Source organism: Barbus barbus, assembly GCF_936440315.1.
Source record: "Barbus barbus genome assembly, chromosome: 14".
NCBI lineage: Eukaryota > Metazoa > Chordata > Actinopteri > Cypriniformes > Cyprinidae > Barbus > Barbus barbus.
This window is the reverse complement of record NC_136742.1, coordinates 28,746,382-28,760,676: the sequence shown is the minus strand read 5'-3', so window position 1 is coordinate 28,760,676 and position 14,295 is coordinate 28,746,382.

The following is a 14,295-nucleotide window of genomic DNA, read 5'->3' as shown; positions in this document are numbered from 1 at the left end:
AAAAATTGTAAACTTTCAATCACACACAAATATATATATAATTTATTTATTTATTTTAAATTTTTTGGGACAAACTTTGGGACACACCTTTCCCCTCAAGTCTTTTTTAGTACAATTATTATTTTTTAATGTCACCCTTGTAGCTATATACATATATATATTATATGAACTTTATATGATGCTGAACACCTCTGTAATTCGAATTTTTGGTGAAGCACTTTTTCTATGAAAATAAAATAATAGTAGCCTATTTTTTAATTAGTAATGCTATTGCAATATTATATTCTAGAAATAATAACATACCCCTCAGTCATAAGCAGAATAAAAGGCGCTCTCGCGACGGATTGGCGCAGCGTGACGTCACGCGTAGCGCGTTTTGCGCACATTCATAAGCCGCGCGCTGTTTACCGAGTGTGTAAATGTATTCATAAGCACCCAGAGGATCATCCTACTCCGCCGCGAATCCCTTGGTGTGTAAATAGGAGCGTTTCAACTCCTCAGAAGATTGCTCGTTTGCCGTAAAACGTCGCTTCATTAAAATATTTTTAAACGAATTGATTCCAATATTTTTCCAAACAAGCGTCGCGCCTCTAGCCTACTTCTATATTTGCGTATTAATGTTGTTATTTGTGCAGAAAAGTTTTTTGGAGCGCTTCAGAGATTTTGAACAGGAGAGAAAAAAAATGTTTTTATCCAGATGCAAAACGGAGTAAAATGTAAATAGCGATTGCGTGTCGGATTTTTTGTTTTAACCTTCAAACGTCGTGAACCCGCGAGACGGGCGCCGCAGCGCGCGCTTTGATCAGCCGCGCGCCTTTTATGCCGTTTGACTGGAGAATGCGCGCGGTGCTGTCGGTACAAATCTGCCTCACACTCCTCACCCCGTCAAACGGAGAGATGGAGGTGAAAGAGAGAGAGAGACAGGTGGAGGGAGACACTTTAATCTCGTCCTTCTGCTCGCGCTCGCACCTGCAGAACCTCTCTCGCGCGCTTGAAAGAGGTGCGCGTGCGGCCCCCGCGCGCCTCCACGAGTTTAACGCGCCCGGCTGCCGCTGCGAGGCCATAATAACAAACACAAGCTGTGAAGAGAATATTATACCATTTTAAAAGCCTCCTGCTCAGGCTCTTGGGAACCGAAGGTGATTGTTTATATATTATAAATCTGTATTCTAAACTTTCCCTTAGTAAACTGGCAGAGAATATAAAGAAAATAGTTAAGCTCAGATGTTCATTTTGTAGTTTCATGACTCACTTTCTCAATATTTTGTTTGTATTTATTTTGGCAGGGTTTTAGCAAAAAGTACTATGGTAGTAACTTAAAGTCAAGTAGCCTATGATTTTATAGATGTGACCCTAGACCACAAAACCAGTCATAAGGATCAATTTTTGGAAATTGAGCTGTTTACATCATCTGAAAGCTGAATAATGTATGGTTTGCTAGGATAGGACAATATTTGACTGAGATACAACTATTTGAAAATGGAGAAAATCGCCTTTAAAGTTCTTATAATGCACTAATCAAAAATAAGTTTTGATATATTTACGGTAGGAAGTTTACAAAATATCTTCATGGAACATGATCTTTATTAAATATGCTAATGATTTTTGGCATAGAAGAAAATATTATCATTTTGACCCATACAGTGTATTTTTGGCTATTGCTTCAAGTGCGACTTAAGACTGGTTTTGTGCTCCAGGGTCACATATATGTCCACAGCCCGGCTACAGTGTGTGAATTAGTGGTCTTTGACCCTTAAAAGTCATTTTTCAGTGTTTTCCGCTTTAGTCATTCATTGAGGTTTGTCTCACACAACCCAATAAGCCTTTTGGTACAATTGTCTCAAGACATTTTTGTTCAAGACAAGTTTTTATGACCCTGATTGTGAAAGTTATTGCTAATTCTGACAGAAATAGTTAACTGCAACTGCTGTTGTTAGTATAACCTTCTTTTTGCTATCTTCTTTTGGTAAGATTTCATGAGTTGATTTTAATAGCCTATAACTTTTCTGGTTACTGAAACGTTTGACAACATATTGAAATGTGTATATACTTATAGTATATATATAATATTTATGTGCATGTTTGCAAAATGATGCTTAGTTTTAACACCCCCAACTTGTTTTGACTTTCTTTGCAGGGATTCGAGTCTTAAACGGACGGGTCTTTTGTTCAACAAGATCGGTTAGTGTGAATTCAGATCAGTTTGTTGTATCCTAATGAGTTTTTTTATTACACTTAAATGAGGATATGACTGCAAGATCGGCGCTTTGACACTCAACTCACTCGTTTGGTTTATTTGTATCCTCTCAGACTATTAGAACAAGATCAGCCCCTTGTTAACATAAGTATTTTAACTAGGCCATAATTATTATTTTTTGGCTAATTTGGTTAAAAGCAACATTTTTCTGTCCAAATCTGCACAGAAAATGCAATAAATCACTACAAAAACACTAGGCTTAACCAGAATGCTGATGAACTTCCTAGTCATTAAAAATCTAGTTTTGCTGTTTCTGACAGTATTCACAGTACTGTTATGATATTGTTTATACCACTTTTCAAAGTCTGTGACATGTACTGCCTCTTTTTGCAGTTGATTGTGCATTTTATCCAGAAGTAGTCCTGTACGGTTTATATGTTTGACATACCGCAGTGTTTTGCGCATTGTTTCGTTTTGCTCTTACTTCGGAGCTTCCTGTCTTTGGCATGTATGCCTTAAACACGCCAGAGAGGGAATAAACTATTTCTTTTTCCCCGACTCTAATTTGTAAATTGCATTGATCGTGGCTGGCAGGTGATATGTCGGTGGATTCATACGGAGCGAAGGATTTATTTCATTTTTAACAGGGCACTGACACAATTCTCATTACTGGACTAAAATCATTAGCAGCTCCACAGCTACATTCAGACAAATCGAGTAACTGTTAATTTTTCCGCCGAGGAGCCATGGGATCCGTGTGTGTGTGTGAGAGAGAGAGAGAGAGAGAGGGAAAGTGAAAAGGGGGGTTGGATCTGGTGTGAAAAAAATATAATAAATTAAAATGGACGACATGAATTGAGCGCCGAATGTCAAACACTGTCAACAAGATGGCTCTCTGTCACGGGGAGAATTTGAGACATTAACAGCTTCTGTCATTCTGCTGACAAAATGGTAGCAGAGATTTCCCAGGGTGCCGAGATGACTGCTGGCGTTTGTCAACAAGCCGCTGTCAGCACAGAGAGAGAGAAAGAGCGAGCGGGAGAGAGAAGGCATACACAGTGTCACTGACAGCTACCACACCAACATCCCATGAGTCCTCGCCACCCAGAAAGAGTGCGAGGGGAGAAAGACAAGAACGGATGGAGGAGGAGAAGAGGGAGAGATAGATAGATAGATGGATGGATAGAAGGAGGGGTGCAGGTCTCTGGTGCACCTTTCATATAAAATTGCAGGAAGAAAATGAGCTGTCACTCCAATTCCCAGGATGCTTTGCTGTTTAGCATAAGTGCGCTGTGTGGGCTGCTGTCGGACAGACTGACTCAGAGAGATAATTAACTAAAGCTGCAGTTTTCCTCCTCTCCTCTCCCTCCCTCCGCCAGACGCCTTCTCCAGCGCTCATCTGCATTTTTGCCAGAGGCGAGCGGTTAGCACAGGAGCCGGGTGGAGAGAGGGTAAGAAGCCAATTAGTCAGGTGGATGGATGAATGATTGACAGCAGGCTGCTACCTGAGTCCCACTCTACATTAATGCCGCTGTGCTCAGCTCGGCCTCAAACGCGCACCCGTTCCCGTATATGCGCGGGCCCGAGATCATCCTGCACTGCCACGGCTTTGTGTTCTTCCCGTCCTGTCTGTCTTGCTCTCATCCAAACCCTTTGTGGCGGGTCCGAGTCTTCTTTTGTACCTTCCCCTCTCTCCTCCGCCCTCGACGGAGGAGAGCGAACCGGCGTCGCGGCTACATTAAGCATTTCCCCGGATCTGTTTGTAGGCATCATTTAGGATGCCGAGGGCCGTGTAATAATCATGTGAGTGCATGGTTTGCGCCTGTGATCTGACAAAAGGTCTTGACCGAATCGACGCAAGGAGATGTCTCTCAACAGTTGGAACTGTTAAATAATGATTCTGATTCTTCAATAGGACGCTTTTGGTCAAAATTCATGTCGAGATCGAATCCTGGCGCGAGCATAAACCTTCACTGAACCGCAGATGTCCTGCAGAGTTTGGTGTGACACGATAAATCGTAATGTGTCTCTGGCTCTACCGTCCCAGAGATAATTTCAGCCACATACATATCGGATGACTCCAGTCTTAATATGTTTTGAATATATATAAATAAATATCTATACATTTTCTGGAAAAAAGGTACAAAATTTGTCACTGGGCTGGTACCTTTTCAAAAGGTACTAATATGTATTAATATGTACACTTTAGGTAATATGATGTACCTTTAAGGTACTAATATTCACCCTGTAGGGGTAAATAAGGTACAAAAGTGTACCTTTTGAAAAAAGATACCACCCAATGACAGCTTTTGTACCTTTGTTTCTGAGTGTAGGAACTGGCACAAATGAAAACAACAGTCTGTGTAATAGGTTGTGCTGTCTTAAGGTCTCATGTCACATCTTATTTTTGGCTTTTAGAACTGTTTTCGATAGCTACGTTTACATGCAACCAAATAATATGCTAATCGTATTAATTAGTAATCAGATGAATGACTCAATTTGATTTGAAAAGCATTCATTTTATCAGAAATCGATCTAACTGAGCTTGATCTGAGTTGAATTTCAATCCGATTGAAAAGGGCTGTGTAGACCTGAAATAATCCAAACAATAAGAAAAAATTAAGCGTGTAAATGCTTGAATCCGACTATTTTTTTCAGTCAGATTCAAATACACCTCTCACACATGCACAGTAATGCGTATGTTTAAATGCAGTTTACATCTTATAAACATGCATATATTCATTTATTTCTCACATAACACGAGCTGGTCAGACAAAGTTTTTAGTGAATATTTGCTAAAAAATCTCTTCTGACATTTATGCCAGCTTTCTTTAAAGATATGTCATCTGCTGACGTTATTGTGGTGGCTTTCTCCAGTACTGAACGCGGCGACAAGGCGCTGCTCGTGCGCTGCTCGTGCGCTGTAGATTTATTCAGAATACATGTAATGAACATGTACAGTAAATTAATATTTGACACGGATTGCAAAGTTTAAGGTTCACATAAATCTGAATATGAAATCAGATTGGATTCATTCAGATTGGTGAAAATTAGTAATGAAAACGTACCTAATGATGGATCAGCTGCATGACTGACACCAAGACAACAATTCAGCCCATTGAACAGGCTGTAAGTCCCATGTGTTCATTCACGTTAAATTAAAGTTAGCGTCTACCTGAGGCTTGACTTGTAACCCAAGACTGATGGATGCACAGAAACAATTGTGATTAAAAGTAATAGGTTTTAATTTGCACTTCATTAATTGATTAATAAAACATGTTTAATTTCCGCTTTTGTCATTTTTTGATAAGTTAATGATATTGCTTTCGAAGGAAACTAAAAAAAGGCCCATGTGGTATTATTAGCTTCTGCAATTTGCGTGACTCTATACAGTGCATGTAATTTGTCCCCCTTGGACAAATTGTTTTTAGTTAATACTTCTATTTATCTATCTCAAATGTCATTAAAATGCACTGTAAATACAAACATGGAAGTCAGTGCATGATGAAATAACTTTCTTGTGGGAAGCATCCCATCTGGATTTGATTTATAAATAAGCAACTTATAAAAAGGGGTTTTCTCTATAATTTACCGCTAAAAAGGTTTGTGTGTTGATGTACCGTTCAGTTGCCATCAACTCTGAAAGTTAGAAATCACATACGAATACTATAGTTATAGTGTGAAATTGATTAAATGCATTTACAACGTCAATATTTAACCAATCATACATGTTAATGCATTAACTTTGACAGCCCTAGTTTTGATCAATAAATGTGTTACACCATGTTTTCAAACAAGACATTTCTAAGCATCCCTTCTGAATGGGAAGTTTCACACAAAAATGAGGCAATTACTTCAAAAGAGCATTTTTGCTGAGCACAGTAAAGCGTGTCAGCAGAACTGACAGAGCGCAGGTCCGTGTGAGGTCTGGTTCAAAATGGCTGTCAGACAGGGAGACCCAGCATTTAGTGTCTGTTTATAGACGTTAAGCTAGTGAACGGAGGGAGGAGTATGGATACTACACCTTAAGGGCATTTTTCCCTCTGGCATTTTACTGGCTGTGGCGTCATACTGCTAGCAGCATCAAAACACTGGCAGTCTCTGTGAGCTGACAAGATGAAGGGAACATTGAGAGGGCCGATGTGTTTGGTGAGAGAGCATCACCAGCACAGGAGATACTCAAAGCTGCAATACTGCGCTGGGCTGCTGGCAGACAGTTAGGCCATCGACAGACTTTGGAGCTCTAACATGTCTTTTTATGTGTGCTTTTGACTGTCAGTTTTTAGAGGAAGATTTGAATAAATGAAGTGCTACGGTATGAGGGAGAGAAATCCCCTATAGAATAGACCTGAGTAGAGCGTACAGTCATGACCTCTGACCCCGACAGACCATCTGAGCTATGCTGCGCACTAAAATGGCAAGAGCTTAAGTGCCAGTATGACTTTACCAGGGTTATTATAGTTAAAATTAAAACTATATAAAAAAAAAAGTCATTACTTGTAATAAAATGAACATTAACTTTTGAGGTGCAGCTCGTCATATTAATGGGGTGTTTTCACTAGTTAGCAGTAAACTGGTTACCTCACCTGAATATGTTCGTAGATTTATGTTGGATGTAATCTTTGGACTGGAAATATATTTTATTTGTAATCATCATACTTTTTTTTTTTTTTTTTTTCAGTTCATGTAAAACTAGTGAACTAAGCCAGTAGTAGTACTGACAGTGTCGTATAAACATGGCTGAAGATGCAAAACCAGAGGAGCAGACAAACTGATTCAATGAGTGAGTAATTTACGCTGGAAACGCTCCGACTGATTCAAACTTGTGACTTCGATCATTCAGTTCAAGTGATTCACTAGCAAAAACCAGATCAAAAGAGCCATTCATTTTCGAATTTTGAGATCTATCGCTTTTAATTTTAACAAGTACATAATGATGGGCGAAACAGAGCATTTCTATACTCCGAAACAGTTCAACCATTGCATAGAAAAATTATTCACTGTTTTGAAGCTCTGCAAACCAGATCGCTTATCACAAATCATTTGATTTAGATCGGGACTTAAGTGTGGGTTTGCAAATCATTTGATTCAGATTGGGACTTCAGAGTGCATAACGCAAATCATTTGATTCAGATCTGGACTTCAGAGTGTATATCGCAAATCATATGATTCAGATCGGGACTTCAGAGTGCATAACGCAAATCATTTGATTCAGATCGGGACTTCAGAGTGCATATCGCAAATCATTTGATTCAGATTGGGATTTCAGAGTGCATATCGCAAATCATTTGATTCAGATCGGGACTTCAGAGTGCATAACGCAAATCATTTGATTCAGATTGGGACTTCAGAGTGCATAACGCAAATCATTTGATTCAGATCGGGACATCAGAGTGCATATCGCAAATCATTTGATTCAGATCAGGACTTCAGAGTGCATAACGCAAATCATTTGATTCAGATCGGGACATCAGAGTGCATATCGCAAATCATTTGATTCAGATCGGGACATCAGAGTGCATATCGCAAATCATTTGATTCAGATCAGGACTTCAGAGTGCATATCGCAAAAAACATTTGATTCAGATCGGGACTTCAGAGTGCATAACGCAAATCATTTGATTCAGATCGGGACTTCAGAGTGCATATCGCAAATCATTTGATTCAGATCGGGACTTCAGAGTGTATATCGCAAATCATTTGATTCAGATCGGGACTTCAGAGTGTATATCGCAAATCATTTGATTCAGATCGGGACTTCAGAGTGCATAACGCAAATCATTTGATTCAGATCAGGACTTCAGAGTGTATATCGCAAATCATTTGATTCAGATCGGGACTTCAGAGTGCATAACGCAAATCATTTGATTCAGATCAGGACTTCAGAGTGCATAACGCAAATCATTTGATTCAGATCAGGACTTCAGAGTGTATATCGCAAATCATTTGATTCAGATCGGGACTTCAAAGTGCATAACGCAAATCATTTGATTCAGATCAGGACTTCAGAGTGCATAACGCAAATCATTTGATTCAGATCAGGACTTCAGAGTGCATAACGCAAATCATTTGATTCAGATCGGGACTTCAGAGTGTATATCGCAAATCATTTGATTCAGATCGGGACTTCAGAGTGTATATCGCAAATCATTTGATTCAGATCAGGACTTCAGAGTGTATATCGCAAAAAACATTTGATTCAGATCGGGACTTCAGAGTGCATAACGCAAATCATTTGATTCAGATCGGGACTTCAGAGTGTATATCGCAAATCATTTGATTCAGATCGGGACTTCAGAGTGCATATCGCAAATCATTTGATTCAGATCGGGACTTCAGAGTGCATATCGCAAATCATTTGATTCAGATCGGGACTTCAGAGTGCATATCGCAAATCATTTGATTCAGATCAGGACTTCAGAGTGCATATCGCAAATCATTTGATTTAGATCGGGACTTCAGAGTGCATATCGCAAATCATTTGATTCAGATCGGGACTTCAGAGTGCATATCGCAAATCATTTGATTTAGATCGGGACTTCAGAGTGCATATCGCAAATCATTTGATTCAGATCGGGACTTCAGAGTGCATATCGCAAATCATTTGATTCAGATCGGGACTTCAGAGTGCATATCGCAAATCATTTGATTCAGATCGGGACTTCAGAGTGCATATCGCAAATCATTTGATTCAGATCGGGACTTCAGAGTGCATATCGCAAATCATTTGATTCAGATCGGGACTTCAGAGTGCATATCGCAAATCATTTGATTTAGATCGGGACTTCAGAGTGCATATCGCAAATCATTTGATTCAGATCGGGACTTCAGAGTGTATATCGCAAATCATTTGATTCAGATCGGGACTTCAGAGTGCATATCGCAAATCATTTGATTCAGATCGGGACTTCAGAGTGCATATCGCAAATCATTTGATTTAGATCGGGACTTCAGAGTGCATAATGCAAATCATTTGATTCAGATCGGGACTTCAGAGTGTATATCGCAAATCATTTGATTCAGATCGGGACTTCAGAGTGCATATCGCAAATCATTTGATTCAGATCGGGACTTCAGAGTGCATAACGCAAATCATTTGATTCAGATCGGGACTTCAGAGTGCATATCGCAAATCATTTGATTCAGATCGGGACTTCAGAGTGTATATCGCAAATCATTTGATTCAGATCGGGACTTCAGAGTGTATATCGCAAATCATTTGATTCAGATCAGGACTTCAAAGTGCATATTGCAAAAAACATTACATTCTTCGAAGTGTGTGCACAAATCTTTATTGCTAATCTTTTTTTCTTCTTTTTTTATTAAACTGTACAAAGCATCAAACCATAAGGCAGTAGTTATAAAAAACAAAAGAAAGAAAGAATACATAAATACAAATTCCTAAAGAAAATTAACCATGCTTTTAATATAGTTGCCTAAAAGTGTAGTAACCAACAACTGTGGTTAGTGTAGCAAAACCATGGTTAATTTGTGGTTAGCCTACCAATCCAAAGAAGACATTTTTAAAACAGAAAGAAAAGTCATTTACAAAATGAGTTTAGATGAACATTAAAAAACATCTGACCAAAATTTCTCTGTGTGGGTACATTGCCAGAACATGCGAATGACATCTTCCTCAGAAACAGTTCTCATTTTTATTTAGTTTAACTTCATGTTATAAGTAAAACTAGAAAAATTATGACAAATTTTAATAAAATTCAAATTAAAATATAAAGATAAAACTACAATGGTATATCAATAATACTAAAAAAAACACTTGATTTTACGTAATTTTAGAGTCAGGACGATTTTTATCTGTCTACCAGAAAGCAAAGTCAAGTTTCCAGGCTGCTTCAATGAGTTTGTCTGAGGAAGAACTTAGCTGGTTAGTTTTATATGCGTTTACTCTATTTAATTGTTTTTGTTATAGAAATTTGAAGTCATGTATGCCAATTTATCTCTTTCAGTAATGATTCCTCCTCAGTGTCTTTACTGGAAGCCAAAATGTGACAAAACAAGCCAAACGGAAAGCGTTTGGCTGTTAATGTTCGCTGTTTACACATTTGAGCTGGAAGGTACAGTGTGCCTGTTTTCTTGATGCATTTTGCTTTCAGATTAAGTTTTCTTCATTTCACCAACTTTCCCTATTTTTTTGAAAGAGGGAAAGTTGAGGAAATGAAAACATACTGATTTAGCTATTTTTAAAAAGACAAACAAAAAGTTATGTCTGTTTTTTATAGCTCAAATAAGGCTAAAAAAGCAACAACTGCTTTTTTACTTCAGCAGTCAGTTGAATAAAATTTGCTAAAAGAAGACTGTGAATGCAAGCGGATCACTGACAAGGTGATAAGAGACTGAATTTTCTTATATATTATTTTACCTGTAATATAATCTGCAAAACAAGATCTGCTCCAGACGTACGCATGTTTAGATGTTGCTTTCCACGGGCTTCTCTTATCATGTTGTCACTGAATTCCTTGATTCCACTGTCTTATTAGAGCTTATTTTATTCATTGTGAAAAATGCATAACAATGTTTAGACATGTTTCTATTTTTTAAAAAGCCAAATCTATGAAGAATTCCTGTTATTTTTCATATATAAATTAATGGGCTACTATGGTAACCTGTATTTGTTTTGCCCCCCAACTAAAGTAAGCAATATATAAAGAAGCTTTTGAACTTTCTGCTCATCTAAAAATCCTGAAAAATTTACATATCCACAGTTTCCACAAAAATATTAGGCAGCACAACTGTTATGGCAGTCGTGCCCTAATGGATAGAGAGTTGGACTTGTAACCTGAAGGTTGTGGGTTCGAGTCTCAGGTCCGGCAGGGATTGTGGGGGGGGGGTGAATAACCAGCACTCTCTCCACCCACAATACCATGACTGAGGTGAGACCCTTGAGCAAGGCACCGAACCTCCAACTGCTCCCCGAGCGCTGCAATATGGCTGCCCACTGCTCCAGGTGTATGTTCACTACTGTGTGTACACTTGGATGGGTTAAATGCAGAGCACAAATTCCGAGTATGGGTCACCATACTTGGCCACACACCACTTTCCTTTCCCTTTTTCATCACTAATAATAATCAGAAATAGGGATGCTCATATTGACCATTTAACCACTAACCGAAAGTAAGAATTTTAACCAATTAATGTTATCAGTTAAACAGTTTAAAAGTTATTTTTTTTTGGTATGTTTTTTTTCTCACAAATATTTTTAAGTTTGCTGCATGGTAAAAGAAAATATAATGCTATACATACAGTATTTGTTCATATTCGACATGTACAGCGTGCATATTACGCTGAGCAATTAATCTCTTATTTACAGCATGTCTACACTTTCTTTGTTTTAATGAGAGAATTTGTGAAAGTGTAAAACTCAGCAGAACTGAACAGAACACAGGCATTTTGGGTTGCGAGTGGATTGAGTTTGTGAAATCAACAGATGTGTCTGTGTCTGTGATTGGCTATATTGCTCAACACTGCTGCAAACACGGCGTGAATAGAAACATATGGCCAGTGGATGAAAAGTCCCGAACTGCATGATAATTGATGGGATTTTTGTGATGGTGTTTTTGCTGCAGGTCTAACAGTTAGCAGGCAGCACTCCAGTCTATCCGTACAGCATGTCAACACGTTACTTTATTTGTATTATTTTATTCAGTTGTTCTCTGTTCTCAGAAGCGCTGCTGGTGCGTGATAATTTAAGGATGTGTGAATCCAGGTTTTGCTGTTGCTCTGTATGCTGCTGTTTGCACGTTAAAATAAAATATTAGTTTTTATTTTTAATGTATCATCACAGATGCTTGTCGCTTCTATTGTTATTAAATGCTAATTTATTATTTTAATTTGATCAGTTAACGGTTAATGTTTGGATAACTAGCAGCGGTTGTCGGTCAGGAAAATTAACCGAAATAAGCATCCTGTTTCTTGAGCAGCAAATCAGCATATCAGAAGGATTTCTGAGGGATCACGTGACTCTGAAGACTGATGCTGAAAATTCAGCTTTGATCATAGGAATTATGAATTACATTTGAAAATATATTCACATTGAAAAACGTCATTTTGAATTGTAATTATATTTCTCAATATTACTGATTTTACTGTATTTTTTGGATCAAATAAATGCAGCTTTGGTGAGCAGAAGAGATTTCTTTCAAAGGCATTAAAAATCTTACTGACCTCAAACTTTTGAACAGCAATGTATGCTATATCTGATTTTTAGATTTACCATATATATAAAAAAAAATTTTTGGGAGGTTGTTGCCTTGTTGGACACTTTAAATGTCAATCATGTGGCTTTTAAAATAAAATGGGCAGTTGTTGACTTGAGTCTATGTTTGTGGTCTAATACAGGCATCGGGTCGTAGACTCGTAGATTTTACAGCAACTTCAAATGAAGTTTACCATCTAGACATTATCAGGCAGTATGCGAAGAAGGTGTATTTGAATGAGCACTGGGTTTTGTGGCCCTCTGGGGCTATTATACACACAATACTGTTCAGTATTTGAGAAGGGCAGCCCGTCTGCGCCAGGAGAATGAACAAATGACAGCAGGTTTGCTGATAATAAGATTTTATGAAAAGCAGAAGTAGACGAAGGAGCAGCCGTCATGAGGAGCTCTGCTGAGAGTGATTAACAGGAGGAAACGGACACAAGCAGGGTTTATTTGCTCTGTGACTGCAGAACACAATTAAAGATGGCAAGACTAAAAACACTTGATTTGTTTCAAACCTTTTCTGGCGTGAATGAGATGCCTGTGCCAGTCTTTCCCTGTTTGTAGAGAATGTAAAATGATTTTAGATAGCACAACGACACCTGTCAGGAGGACGGTGATATTGTTGTACGAGTATAAATTTGTTTTCACCAACGGAAGTATGAGGCCAGCATTGGGAGTATAGCCAAATAACATGCTACATGCTACTGTCTTAACTACAGTTGTGGTGTGACATCTCAGCTGTTTTATTTTTTAGAAACAAGCTATTTTTAGTAGTGATGTAACTTGACAAAACTCACAGTTTGTATTGTTGTTTGTCTTCAGTGTCACATTATATGAAACATACTCTTGTTGAATGTCCCTTTTATTCTCAAGAAGTGTTGGGAAATCTTATTCATTTCAGTTTGTTTGGTGAAATGGTTTATTTCGGTGCCAGTGTTCCATTTTACTGTTTTGGTCGCAAGTTAACAAAAGTCTGTGGTCAGTAAGATTTTTGAAAGAGATCTCTTCTGCTGACCAAGGTTGCATTTATTGCATCAAAATTTCAGTAAAATCAGTAATATTATGAAATATTATTTACAACTCAAAATAACTGTTTAATATTTGAATGATTTTAAAATGTAATTTATTCCTGTGATGCAAACCTGAATTTTCAGCATCATTACTCTTCAGTGTCACACGATCCTTCAGAAATCATTCTAATATGCTGATTTGCTGCTCTCACTTCTGATTATTTGTAACAAATCTTTTGTAACATTATAAATGTCTTTACTATGACTTCTTTATTTTTTATTTAATGCACCCTTGTTGAATTAAAGTACTAATTTCTTTAAAAAAAAATCTTACTGACCCCAAACCTTTAAATAGTAGTGTAAATATTTTGTAATTAATTAAGAATTTAATTATTTTTCAGTTCGGTTTGTAGTTTTATGAGTTGTGTATATTGTACATTCAGTGTTATATACAGTATATTATTTTAATACCTTTTATTTATAGTATTATTATCTATTATCTATCCATCTATCCTATATGCAGCTTCATTGTAGTAAGCTCATTTGTGCCAGTAGGGTAGTTGCCTATATTTTTCCTGAAGTCTAGCTTAATTTGTATTAAACTTACAGGCCGTAACCACTATAGATGTTTAGTTGAACACATCCCAGATTGAATGATTATTCAGATCAAGGCATTTTCAGTTACCAATTCTTAAGCTTTTGCTCCCAGATCTTATCCTAGAAATTATGAGTAGCTTGTGGCCTTCCTCAGCTTTATTTCACTTCTGTCCCCATTGTACTATTGGGTATATTGCCGAATACTAGTATAGGCTTTTTACCACTGTAACTAGGTAACCCCTCAGGACGAGATGTCAGCATCACTGTTTTAT